Source organism: Chiloscyllium plagiosum, unplaced genomic scaffold (genome assembly GCF_037043375.1).
Source record: "Chiloscyllium plagiosum isolate Xiang-an unplaced genomic scaffold, Cpla_swu_hap1 HiC_scaffold_11, whole genome shotgun sequence".
Lineage (NCBI taxonomy): Eukaryota > Metazoa > Chordata > Chondrichthyes > Orectolobiformes > Hemiscylliidae > Chiloscyllium > Chiloscyllium plagiosum.
In genome coordinates, this window is record NW_028270149.1 from 9,016,068 (window position 1) to 9,028,404 (window position 12,337).

At 41.7% G+C, this 12,337-nt stretch overlaps 1 protein-coding gene across 3 annotated transcripts in view; it reads right to left on the reverse strand.

The window, feature by feature from the left end:
• Positions 1-7,428: 7,428 nt before the first annotated feature.
• slitrk4 (SLIT and NTRK-like family, member 4) overlaps positions 7,429-12,337 on the reverse strand; it is a 127,191-nt gene continuing 122,282 nt past the window's right edge. For all 3 annotated transcript variants that reach the window (XR_006313827.2, XR_006313830.2, XR_015758610.1), the window contains one exon: positions 7,429-8,185. The gene's annotated coding sequence lies outside the window, so the exon portion shown is untranslated. The remainder of the gene's footprint in view (positions 8,186-12,337) is intronic.

A 12,337-nucleotide genomic window follows, 5' to 3' on the forward strand; every position in this document is an offset into this window, starting at 1 on the left:
TTGTCGCTTGAGTTTGGAACTTGCTTTGTAAGTGAGTGCCTCATCAGACCTTATTTTTGTTCTGGTGATATGCGTGTTCGCAGAAACCATCCCACTCCCTGACCCTACACGTGGAAGGAGGTTAGAGGTGTCAATAAAGGCAGCTTAATGCTAGTGTATGTAAGTTAAAAAGCCAGCCTTGATTCTCTGGGACTACCTCCCAGTTGTTTCTTTTAGCTTCTCTGAAATCGTCCCTTACCCATCATCCACTCCTTGTGCCATCTTGATGGTACCTCATAAACAGTCATGTCTCCCACACATACCCAAAGGTCTCTTATTCTCCCAATGCTAACTCATAATATTTCAATGTCATGTACAGTCTGTACAGATCCACTCACCCCTAATGTAACAATGGCATCGCTGAACTGCTGCAAAAGAAATCACTCATTCACAATTTTCATTAGAGAGCTGCTGCTGGTATCAGCCAATAAAGGCATCAATAGTCCACCATCAATAACAGAAGCTATAAGAACTTGCCACGTACTTGTGCAAATGAACATTGAGCTACTGAAAAAAGTAGCAGAAATTGTTAAAACAGTTTTTCTGGTACTATAAAGCTGCCAATATTCTCTATACCTGCGTTCAAAAATCTCATTGCATAATATTTCCATGGGAGTCTGGGCTCTCAGCCGAACATGCACAATTAAAATTTGGGTCCTTCTCATCATCTTAAATGGCTCTGGAATTCTTTTGTCTCATAGACAAACTGTCCCATTGTCTTGATGAGAAAGTAGAAGATGATTCAATTATGATGCGACAAGTCTTCACAGCAAGTGTCTATGCATTGGGGTACTTCCAGTGAAGAAGTATTGACTGCTGTATGTTAGACGAAGAAATGATTGATATGTATAATTCTCACAAATGAACTGAATTCAATTCAAGACTTCTCAATACGCAGGAGACATGAAAAATATCAACTGCAGATTTCCAAACAAAAATCTGTTGCGTTCCTATTGAGGAAGGGATTATTAGACTAATCTTTAAAAGGTTTATAGTGCAGTTTTTATAATGGTTTCCATATGTATTTTGTAGGCTAGGGCAGGGCTTATCCTTAATCCTTGGCAGTCGAGTGATATCATGGGATCTGGTTTCTCTTCTCATCCTGCTTCAAGATGAGCTAAAAAGAACCATGGATTGTGCAATTGACATTGTACATGTATCTGTATTAGTAGCAGAATAAAATTCATGACAGATATAATCACTTACAATTCTTCTTCAAAATTATCAGCAGAAGGTTAATGAACCTGCAAGAATGTCTTCCAGTTGTCTAGTAATTCAAAGATAGGGAATCACTTCAAAAAGTGCAGTCGATGGTAGGAACAATAAGTGGAAAAATGTTGGTTGTGATGGGGGTGTCAACTAAAGTTTGGTTCAAAGACAATTGTTTTATTAAGGTAGTACAGGAGGAGAGCGGTGGAGAAGTTTAGGGCAGAGATCCTATGACTGTGTGTGAAGATTGGTAAATCTTCACATATACAAGATATACAAGGGGCCAGAAATAGAGAAACATGGAGTTAGGCATGAGACCATTAGGTATAGGGGCGGACTTTGGCCGTTCAACCCATTAAGTTTATTCCACCATTCAATCAGAATGTGATTGATCTGATAATCTTCATTTCCACTTTCCTGCCTTTTCCCCATAAACTTTGATTCCCTTCCCATTTAAACATCTCTGTATCACAGCCTTGTTTTTGTCTTAATGAACCAAACCTTATAGCCTTTTGTAGTAAATAATTCCACAGATCCTCTGAGAGAAGAAATTCCTTCTTGCCTCTGTCTTAAATGGGCAATCCTTATACTGTGAGTGATTGTTGAATTAAAACTGCATTTAAACTGCAATACTGGGCACTTAATAAAACAGGGATACAAGATCAGCAGGTCGTTCTGCTGTAATGGGCGTCTCATCAGCGCATATTATCTGTAACACGATTGACGAATTGTGGATGCTGTTTGGATAACACAAACTTCCTGTTGAATGATTAAAGCGATTTTCTATATCAGTTTTCCATAGCACGATTTTCTATAGTGCAAGGTTGCAGAGGAACACAATTTTCGCGTTATAGTGGAACGACCTGTATTCCATTCCATTCAAAACTCAGGTTCTTGGTTTTATCCTGGCTTTACTTGCTAGTTCTTGTCATTAGTAGTTTGCCATTACCTTCCATCACAGGGACAGGACAGGACAAGGGATTGAGAGGTTGGACAAGGATTATGGTGGAACTAGAGGCCCTCTGAAGTAAGGATCTGATACTTTACATAATCAGGGAAATCCTATGATGCAAAAGGAGGCCATTTGGTCCATTTTTTACATACCTGCTTGTGAAATCAGCATCATTACCTTGTACTAATCTCCAGCTTTTCCACCTACCCTTGCACATTATGTTTATCCAAATAGTCATCAATGCTTTCTTAAATACTTCAATTGAACCCACCTCCACCACACCATCAGGCAGTGTATTCCAGGCCCACAGTACTCGCAATTGAAAAAGATTTTCTTCTCTTCACTCTTGCTTCTTTTTCAGATCAATGTAAATTGGAGGAACTGCAGGATTGGCAAGTGATATTTGTCAGTAAATGCATTGATGATGCACAAAGGTATCAGAGCTTTGAATCAGCACTTCTTTGCAGAAGGTGGACTTTGGGAGGACAGGGAGTATATTGAAGTAATCAAATCAAAGTGAAACTTGGGTGAGTGATTCAGTAGCAGACAGCTTTAGCCAAGGCAGGCAATCTTACAGCAATGGCAATAGACAGTCTTACACGATATGACATGGGCAGTCAATGGCCTAATGGAATTATTACTAGACTATTAATCCATAGACCCAGGTAACATTTTGAATCTTGCTATGGCAAATAGGAGACCGTGAATTCAATAAAAATCTGGAATTAGCTGTCTAAGAGTGATCATGACACTCTTGTCAATTGTCAGGAAAAGTCCTATCTGGTTCAGTAATGTCCTTTAGGGAAGGAAATCTGCCATCCTTACCTGGTCTGGCCTACATGTGACTCCAGACTCACAGCAATGCAATTGTCTTTTAACTGCCCTCTGGACATTGAATGTTGGCCTAACCAGCTCATGCTCAGAGGATGCATATTTTAAAGAATTGTCAACGTTGTGTGGGGGTGCTTGGTAGCTCAGTTGGCAAGGCAGTGGCATGCGATTCTGAATAATGCCAACAGTGCATTCCGAGCTGAGGTAAACCTGGGGTCTGTCCCCTCACCTTGCCTTGCCTTCCCATCCCCTGACAATGGTGGCAATGGTAAACCAACATGAACAAGAACTAGCAAGTAAAATAACTCAGGATGAAGCATTAGCCAAGGACCTGTCTTCGAAATGGAGTGGAATAGATCTTGTATCCCTTATTTTATTAAGTGCCCAGCTTTCAATTTAATTTAGTTTTAATTCAAGGATCATTCAATTCTTGATCAGTTGGGTTAAGATACATCAGTCATGACAGTGATGTTGAGTGGGGTTTTCTGATTTAGAAGCTGCTCCATCAGCTGATTAGTTCCATAAGTAATATAAACAAAGCAATAACTCTACTTTAGTTCACCAATCATTGTGGTTACCTCCAAGAGAATGAAATAGATCCTACACAGGAGCAGCAGGTTCATAGATGAAGTCACAGGCACCTGTTAACACCTGGTTTGAACAAATATCACAAAGGGTTTAGAAAAGGTTTGTTGGCCTGCCATAACATCATTGAGCATTGGCATAATGTCCAAAACAATGAAAACAACAGAAGGTTCAATGGCCAGACTATAACAACAGCAGAAGTTGTTGGATATTTTGTACCCACAGAGAGCAAACAATGAGTTGTATTTATGCATATTTTGTAAACAACCGGCTCAAAATTGAATCTCTTCTACATTCATAGATGTGGGACAAGTCTAGAAAATTGATTATGTCTTCCACCATTGATTCAAGAGTAGACTGATGGGCAAGTTTGGATATGTCCTGCTTTTTGCCCAAAACTGGGCAATTTTTCACATTGTCAGGTAGATACCAGTATTGTAACAGCACTGGAACAGCTTGACTAGGGGAGCGGCAAGTTTGAAGCACAAGTCAGCAAGACTTTGTTCTTTGAGGAGGTGACAAGACAGGTCGACAAAGGTCAAGCACCAGATGTGGTGTATATGGACTTCAGCAAGGCATTTGATAAGGTTCCCCGTGGTAGGCTCATTCATAAAGTCAGGAAGTATGGGATACAGGGAGATTTGACTACCTGGATTCAGAATTGGCTGGCTGACAGAAGGCAGAGAGTGATTGTAGATGGAAAGTATTCTGCCTGAAAGACAGTGTTGAGTGGGGTCCCGCAGGGTTCTGTTCTTGGGCCTCTGCTCTTTGTAGTTTTTATAAATGACTTGGATGAGGAGGTTGAGGGGTGAGTTAGTATATTTGCAGATGACATAAAGGTTGGAGGTGTCGTCAATAGTATAGAGGGATACTGCAGGCTGTAGTGCGACATAGATAGGATGCAGAGCTGGGCTAAAAAATGGCAGATGGAGTTCAACCTGGATAAATGAGAAGTGATGCATTTTGGAAGGTTGAACTCGAATGCTGAATATAGGATTAAAGGCAGGATTCTTGGCAGTGTGGAGGAACAGAGGGATCTGGGTGTGCAAGTACATAGATCCTGGATTAGTGGTGCTGGGAAAGCACAGCAGTTCAGGCAGCATCCGAGGAGCAGATTGAACTGCTGTGCTTTTCCAGCACCACTAATCTAGAATCTGGTTTCCAGCATCTGCAGTCATTGTTTTTACCAAATACATAGATCCCTCAAAGTTGCCACCCAAGTGGATAGGGTTGTTAAGAAAGCATATGGTATTTTGGCTTTCATTAACAGGGGGATTGAGTTTAAGAGCTACGAGGTTTTGCTGCAGCTCTACAATTCCCTGGTGAGACCACACTTGGAATATTGCGTCCAGTCCTGGTCACCATATTATAGGAATGATACAGAGGCTTTGGAGAGGATGCAAAGAAGGTTTACCAGAATGCTGCCTGGACTGAAGGGCTTGCCTTATAAAGAAGGATTGAATAAGCTCTGACTTTTCTCTCTGGAGAGAACGAGGAAGAGAGGAGACCTGATCGAGGTATACAAGATAATGTGTAGAATAGATAAAGTCAATAGCCAGAGACTTTTCCCCAGGGCAGGATTGACTGGTACGAGGAGTCAAAGTTTGAAGATATTAGGAGGAAGGTATAAAGGAGACATCAGATGTAGGTTCTTTACGCAGAGAGTTGTGAATGCTTGGAATGCGTTACCAGCGGTGGTGGTGGAAGCAGAGTCATTCGGGACATTTAAGCGACTGCTGGATATCCACATGGATAGCAGTGTGTTGAGGGGTGCATAGCTTAAGTTACTATATTTTACATTAGGATTAAATCTCAGCACAACATCGTGGGCCAAAGGGCCTGTTCTGTGCTGTACTTTTCTATGTTCTATGTTCTAAGTCTTCAATACTATTGCTGGAATGTTGTCATGGCATGTAGCCTTTGCAATAACCAGTGCTCCAGCTGTTTTGTGATATGATGCAGAGTGAATCACAGAACATAGAACAGTTCAACAAAGGAACAGGCCCTTCGGCCCACAATGTTGTGCTGAACATGATGCCAGATTAAATTAATCCCTTCTACCTGTCCTTGGTCCATATCCCTCCATTTCTTGCATATTCATGAGCTTATCTGAAAGCCCCTTAAGCACCCCTATCATATCTGCCTCGATGATATCTCTGGTAGTGCATTCCAAACTCCTTTCACTCCTTGTGTAAAAACCTTGCCCATCACATCTCTTTTGAATGTTTCCCCTCTCACCTTAAATACGTACCCCATAGTTTTAGACATTTCAACTCTGGGAGAAGGATTCTGACTGTCAACCATATGTATGCATCTTTTAATTTTATAGACTTCTATCACATCTCCCCTTAGCCTCTGCCACTCGAGAGAAAACAATCGCAATTTTTCTATCCTCTCCTTATATTTCATGCCCTCAAATCCAGGTAGCATCCTGGTAAACCTCTTCTACACCCTCTCCAACGTCTCCACATCCTTCCTGCAATGCGGCGACCAGAATTGAACAAAATACCCTAACCAAAGTCTTATAAAGCTGCAACACGACATCCTTCTTAGCCACTCTGGGCTTGGACCCAATGATCAATGCTTTTCAGCATCCTGACTTTAACTGTATTCTTTTCCTTAACAGTTGATCTCCCAAAGTGCAGCACCTCACACTTACCTGAATTAAACTCATCTGCTATTTCCCCCCCCCCTAACTGCAACTGATCTATATCCAGCTATATCCTTTGGTAACCTTCTGCACTATCCACAATTCTGTCAATCTTTGTATTCTCTGCAAACTTAGAAACCAACCCATCCACATTTTCATCCAAGTTATTTATATGTATCACAAATAGCAGAGGTCCCAATATGAATTGCCTGAAGACTGGTATCTGTGATGCTGGGGACCACTGGAGGAGGCCGAGATGGTTCATCTATTCGGCACTTCTAGCTGAAGATTTCTGCTAATATTTCAGGCTTATCTTTTGCATTGATGTGTTGGGCTCTTCCATCATTGAGGATGGCGATATTTGTGAAAGTGCCTGCACCAGTGAATTATTTAATTTGAAGCAATATTACTTTGGCCAACATGTTGAGGGGTGTGTTTTAGTTTTGGTAGAAGCTGAATTTTAGATTAGTTTAGATTACTTACAGTGTGGAAACAGGCCCGTCGGCCCAACAAGTCCACACCGACCCTCCAAAGAGCAACCCACCCAGACCCATTCCCCTACATTTACCCCTTCACCTAACACTATAGGTAATTTAGCATGGCCAATTCACCTAACCTGCATGTTTTTGGACTGTGGGAGGAAACTGGAGCACCTGGAGGAAACCCACGCAGACACTGGGAGAAAGTGCAAACTCCACACAGACAGTTGCCTGAGGCGGGATTTGAACCCGGGTCTCTGGCGCAATGAGGAAGCAGTGCTAACCACTGTACGGCCCACGATTATTAATGTGGAATATATTTTACTTATATCTAAATAAAATTGCACATTTTCATTTACTCTGAGATTACAAGATATTCAAATAAATGTTTATTTGCAGTAAGAATGGCTATAAAAAGGAACAAAATTGAAGAATACGGACAGAATACAATTGTGTCTTTTTTTGTATTCTCTCGTGGCATGTGAGCATCTTTGGCTGGGTCAGCATTTATTGCCTGTCCGTAACTGCTTTTGAGAAGTTGGTGGTGAGCTGCCTTCTTGAACTGCTTCAGTCCATGTGCTCTATTCATACATCTTGTGAAATAAGATGGAAATGTTCAAAAACTCAATGGGAAGTCTTATAGAAAATTGAAAATAACAACTCTCATGAATTATGAATAAAGTCTTTAATTACCCAATGGAATAGGTTAAATGACAGAATATATGTACCAACACAAAAGAATAGTTGGCGTAATGAGAGACACCAAAAGGATAGAAGATATTATTGACATGCAGAGAGTTTTTATTATGATTTTTAAATAACATATTCGTTCAACGATACTTGAAGGACTGTCAAGGTCAGCATTTATTGCCCATCTCAAATTGCCTTTGAGAAAGTGGTGGCAATCTGCTTTCTTGAATCATGGTTTAGTCCAGTTGAGAAGGAGCATCCAGGATTTTGACCCATCAACAACAACATATGTCAAAGACAAAATGGTTTTCAACTTGAAGGGAAACTCGGAGGAGATGATGTTTCCCAGGTGTCCACTGCAATTGTCCTTCTCATTGGTAGAGGTCATGGGATACGAAGATGTTGTTGAAGGAACTTGGTGAGTCACTGTAGTGCATCATGTAGACATTACATGCTGCTGGTACTGAGCATCATTGGATGGAATGGATGTTACAGGTGGAAAATGAATTGCTGACATGGGGGAATTAGCTGAAGAGATCGATGGAAAATGCCTCTTTGAGGGATGTCCTGCCTCCAGCAACATAAGAAGCTTGGTGGATGAAAGAAAATTCATTAATTCCAAGGATGTGTACGATGGTGTCAGGGAAATGTTCCATCGAGGGGAGCTCCATTCCCCCCAGGATTAACTGGTTGTCCTGCACACTGCATCCTAATCTCCCTTGAAAACCCGTTCCATATCTCAAGCACCTCCTGTCAAAGAAAAAATGCAATTGACAGTTAAGACCTGAACCGATTAACATCAATATAGAGATTAAAGGTCTCCAAAGTACAAACAGAAATGTAAGTGCTAATTGTTTGACAGCAGGTACTAAGATAAAAAACAAGAAATGAAAGCAACTCCATTTCCTAACAGCACACAATGAAGGAAACTAAGTGTAAATAATCACGACAACTGTGATAGAGGAGGGGTCTGTTTCAAGTGATAATGAATGTGTTTGAGACACCATGGGGAGGGTTTTACAATACGCCTCAGGTTTTTGATAAGTGCAGGCGAGGGATACTTTTGCTTAATTAGGCGGCAGGCGAAAAGAATTTAGTTTCTCAACAAGGGTTAAAGTTTTTACCAGCGATATCCAAAATCCTTTACCTTTCTGGAGGATTTTCTGACCCAGTTTTACATTCATTAACATGAATAATCAAACACACTCTAATATGGTGGAATAGCATTCAGAGGTTCAATCATGTTCGCGAGAGTTGTCACATAGGCATGTTCAAAAACCCCAACTGTATGTATGAGTCATGTAAATGGGTAGCGGCAATGAAATAATGAACATTGATTTGAGAGTGTGATGCTGGAAAAGCACAGCAGGACAGGCAGCAACCAAGGAGCAGTAGAATCGATGTTTCGGGAATAAGCCCTTCATTTGGAAATAGGGAACAGTGCCACCTCCCAAGAGGCTGAAGCCTGTGCAGGTGGGAAAGGAATAATCTTTACCCCTGGTTTTCACTTTATGATGATAAAAGACATCGGGTCAAAGGTGGCTGTGGGACTCAACATTCTCAGGTGACTGAAGTTCTCTCGAACGTGAATGATCTGCCAGCTCTCATCAATCTTCATTCTCTTTTGAGTGTGGATTAGCAGTTTTTTAATTCATTCACAGGATGAAGATATCACTGGCTATCCCATCCCATTAAGAGTCAACTACATTGCTGTTTTTCTGAAGTCATGTGTAGACCAGACCAGATAAGGAAGGCAGTTTCCTTCCCTAATGGATATTAGTGAACTGGGTGGATTTTCCAACAATTGGCAATTGATTCACAGTCATCATTTGACTCTTACTCCCAGGCTTTACTGAGTTCAAATTGTACCATATGCCGTGGTGGAATTTGAAGCCAGGTCCCCAGTACATTACCTGGGTCTCTTGACTCATAGTTTAGCGATAATACCATTAGGCCATTGCCACCACCCTAACCGAGGTTGCATTGCAGATGACTGTTAAAAGGAGATGATGGGCTAGATATTTCTATTGAATTCCATAAAAGGTTGGAGTGTTTAAAAAACCTGATTACCAATCTCTCTTTACAGAAGGGAACCTGATATTCTTTCCCAGTCTCATCTATATGTGACTCCACTCCACAAGTAGGACTGATTCCTAAATATCCTCTGATATATCTCAGTCATCACTCAGTTGCATCTAACTGTTAGGTGAAGGACCTCAATGCTCCTCTTGCAACAAAGGGACAAGCAAAGATTTGTGGTTAGCACTGCTGCTTCACAGCACCAGATACTCGGGTTCAATTCCCGCCTCAGGCGACTCTCTGTGTGGAGTTTGCACATTCTCCCCGTGTCTGCGTGGGTTTCCTTCGGGTGCTCCGGTTTCCTCCCACAGTCCAAAGATGTGCAGGTCAGGTGAATTGGCCATGCTAAATTGCCCATAGTGTTAGGTGTAGGGGAATGGGTCTGGGTGGGTTGCGCTTCGGCGGGTCGGCGTGGACTTGTTGGGCCGAAGGGCCTGTTTCCACACTGTAAGTAATCTAATCTAAGTTGAGGAGAAAGTACTTCTCCCAAAGGGTTGTGAATCTGTGGAATTCACTATCCCAAATTGTGGTGGATACTGGAACAGTGAGTAAATTTAAGGAGGATTTAGACAGATCTTTAATTGGTAATCGTTGAAGGGATATGGGTAGAAGGCAGGATAACAGGGGTGAGGAGCATATTAGCCATGATCAAATGGCGGAGCAGACTCGATGGGCCGAATGAGTCATAGAGATGTACAGCATGGAAACAGACCCTTCGGTCCAACCCGTCCATGCCGACCAGATATCCCAACTCAATCAAGTCCCACCTGCCAGTACTTGGCCGATAACCGTCCAAACCTTTCATATTCATATACCCATCCAGATGCCTTTTAAATGTTGCAATTGTACCAGCCTCCATCACTTCCCTTGGCAGCTCATTCCATGCACGTATCACCCTCTGCGTGAAAATGTTGCCCCTTAGGTCTTTTTTATATCTTTTCCCTCTCACCCTAAACCTATGCCCTCTAGCTGTGGACTCCCCGACCCCAGGGAAAAGACTTTATCTAATTATCCTACTCCTCATGATTTTATAAACTTCTATAAGGTCACCCCTCAGCCTCCAATGCTCCAGGGAAAACAGCCCCAGCCTATTTGGCCTCTCCCTGTAGCTCAAATCCTCCAACACTTATAAATCCTTGTAAATCTTTTCTGAACCCTTTCAAGTTTCACAACATATTTCCGACAGGAAAGAGACCAGAATTGCACACAATATTCCAACAGTAGCCTAACCAATGTCCTGTACAGCTGCAATAGGACCTCCCAACTCCTGTACTCAATACTCTGGTCAATAAAGGAAAGCATACCAAACCTTCTTCACTATCCTATCTACCTGTGACTCCACTTTCAAGGAGCTATGAATCTGCACTCCAAGGTCTCTTTGTTCTGCAACACTCCCTAGGACCTTACCATGAAGTGTATAAGCCCTGCTAAGATTTGCTTTCCCAAAATGCAGCACCTCGCATTTATCAAAATGGCCTCACTCTGTTCCAAAATCTTATAAACTTACATCCTCACCATTACTAGAGCAAACCTCCAGCCATCAAATTTTGATTGTAAAACAAATTCTAACAATAATGAACTATGTGCAGGGATGAGATGCATCAATTTAAATTTCTTCCTCTCTGTGCAACAGAAGATTTTTGGTATTGCATTAGAAGTTACCATGCCATGCACTTTTGGTCTTCTTTATCACCATGACTTTCCATGGTGAGTTTAATATGCAATTAACAGGAATACCTTAAAAATATTTTCCCAATAAAAGGATAGGAGTAGGCCATTCAGCCCCTCAAGCCTGCTCCATCATTCAACAGGGTCGTGGCGAATTTGTGTCCTAACTCCATATACAGAGAAACCTTGATTATCTGAACAAATTGGGCAGGTGGTATTTCGTTTGGATAATTAATTATTTGGATAACTGATTCAATGCCTCTCCTCTGGGACTCCATGTTTTCTGAAGTTTCCTTTTTCTACACTCTGCCTGCCTTGCTCCCTCCCTCTGTCTCAGGGTTTGTTTTTGAGCAGACACACACTTGTGTGTTAGGGACTGGCAGCATTGCTGAAGTCTCTCCCCACAGCTGCTTCACTTCAATAGGATTAACAAAGTGAGCACTTGCTATGTCAGCTGCCCATTCAAGAGACTACGCAGCAACATACTCCACAACACCCCCCGCTCCGCACCCCCTGCCCCGGTACACGCCTGCCCCATGATCAGTGTTGGTAACACCCCTTTGATGTAATGTTTCTGTAAGGACCTTGAGATCTTGTTCGGATAATCCAAAATTCGAATAATTGATATTTGGATAATCGAAGTTCCCCTGTACCTGCTTTTGGCCCATATCCGTTAATACCCTTGCTTAATGAAGAATTCTCAATTTCAGATTTAAAATGAACAATGACTCCAGTGTCCACTGCCGTTTGTGGAAGAGAGTTCCAAACATCTACCACTCTTTGTGTGCAGAAGTGCTTCCGAGCATCTTTCCTGAACGGTCTGGTATTAATCTTTGGACTATGACCCCCTGCACTGAATCCCCACCAAATGGAAATAGTTCATTTTTTATACCCTTTCTTTGTCTGATTTTATTAGATCAATCAGATCATCCCTTCACCTTCTGAATTCTAGAGAAAACAAAGTTAATTTGCCCTATCTCTCCTCATAACCTAACCTTGAAGTCCAGGTATTATTCTGGTAAACCCTATGTTGTACTCCCTCCAAGGCTAAGGGCAAAATGCTGTTTGCATAACCCTATCTGTACAGCACTGTTCATAGATCAGCAAGTTCTGAAAAATATGTACCAGTAAACATTCAGAGTTATAGAGTCATAG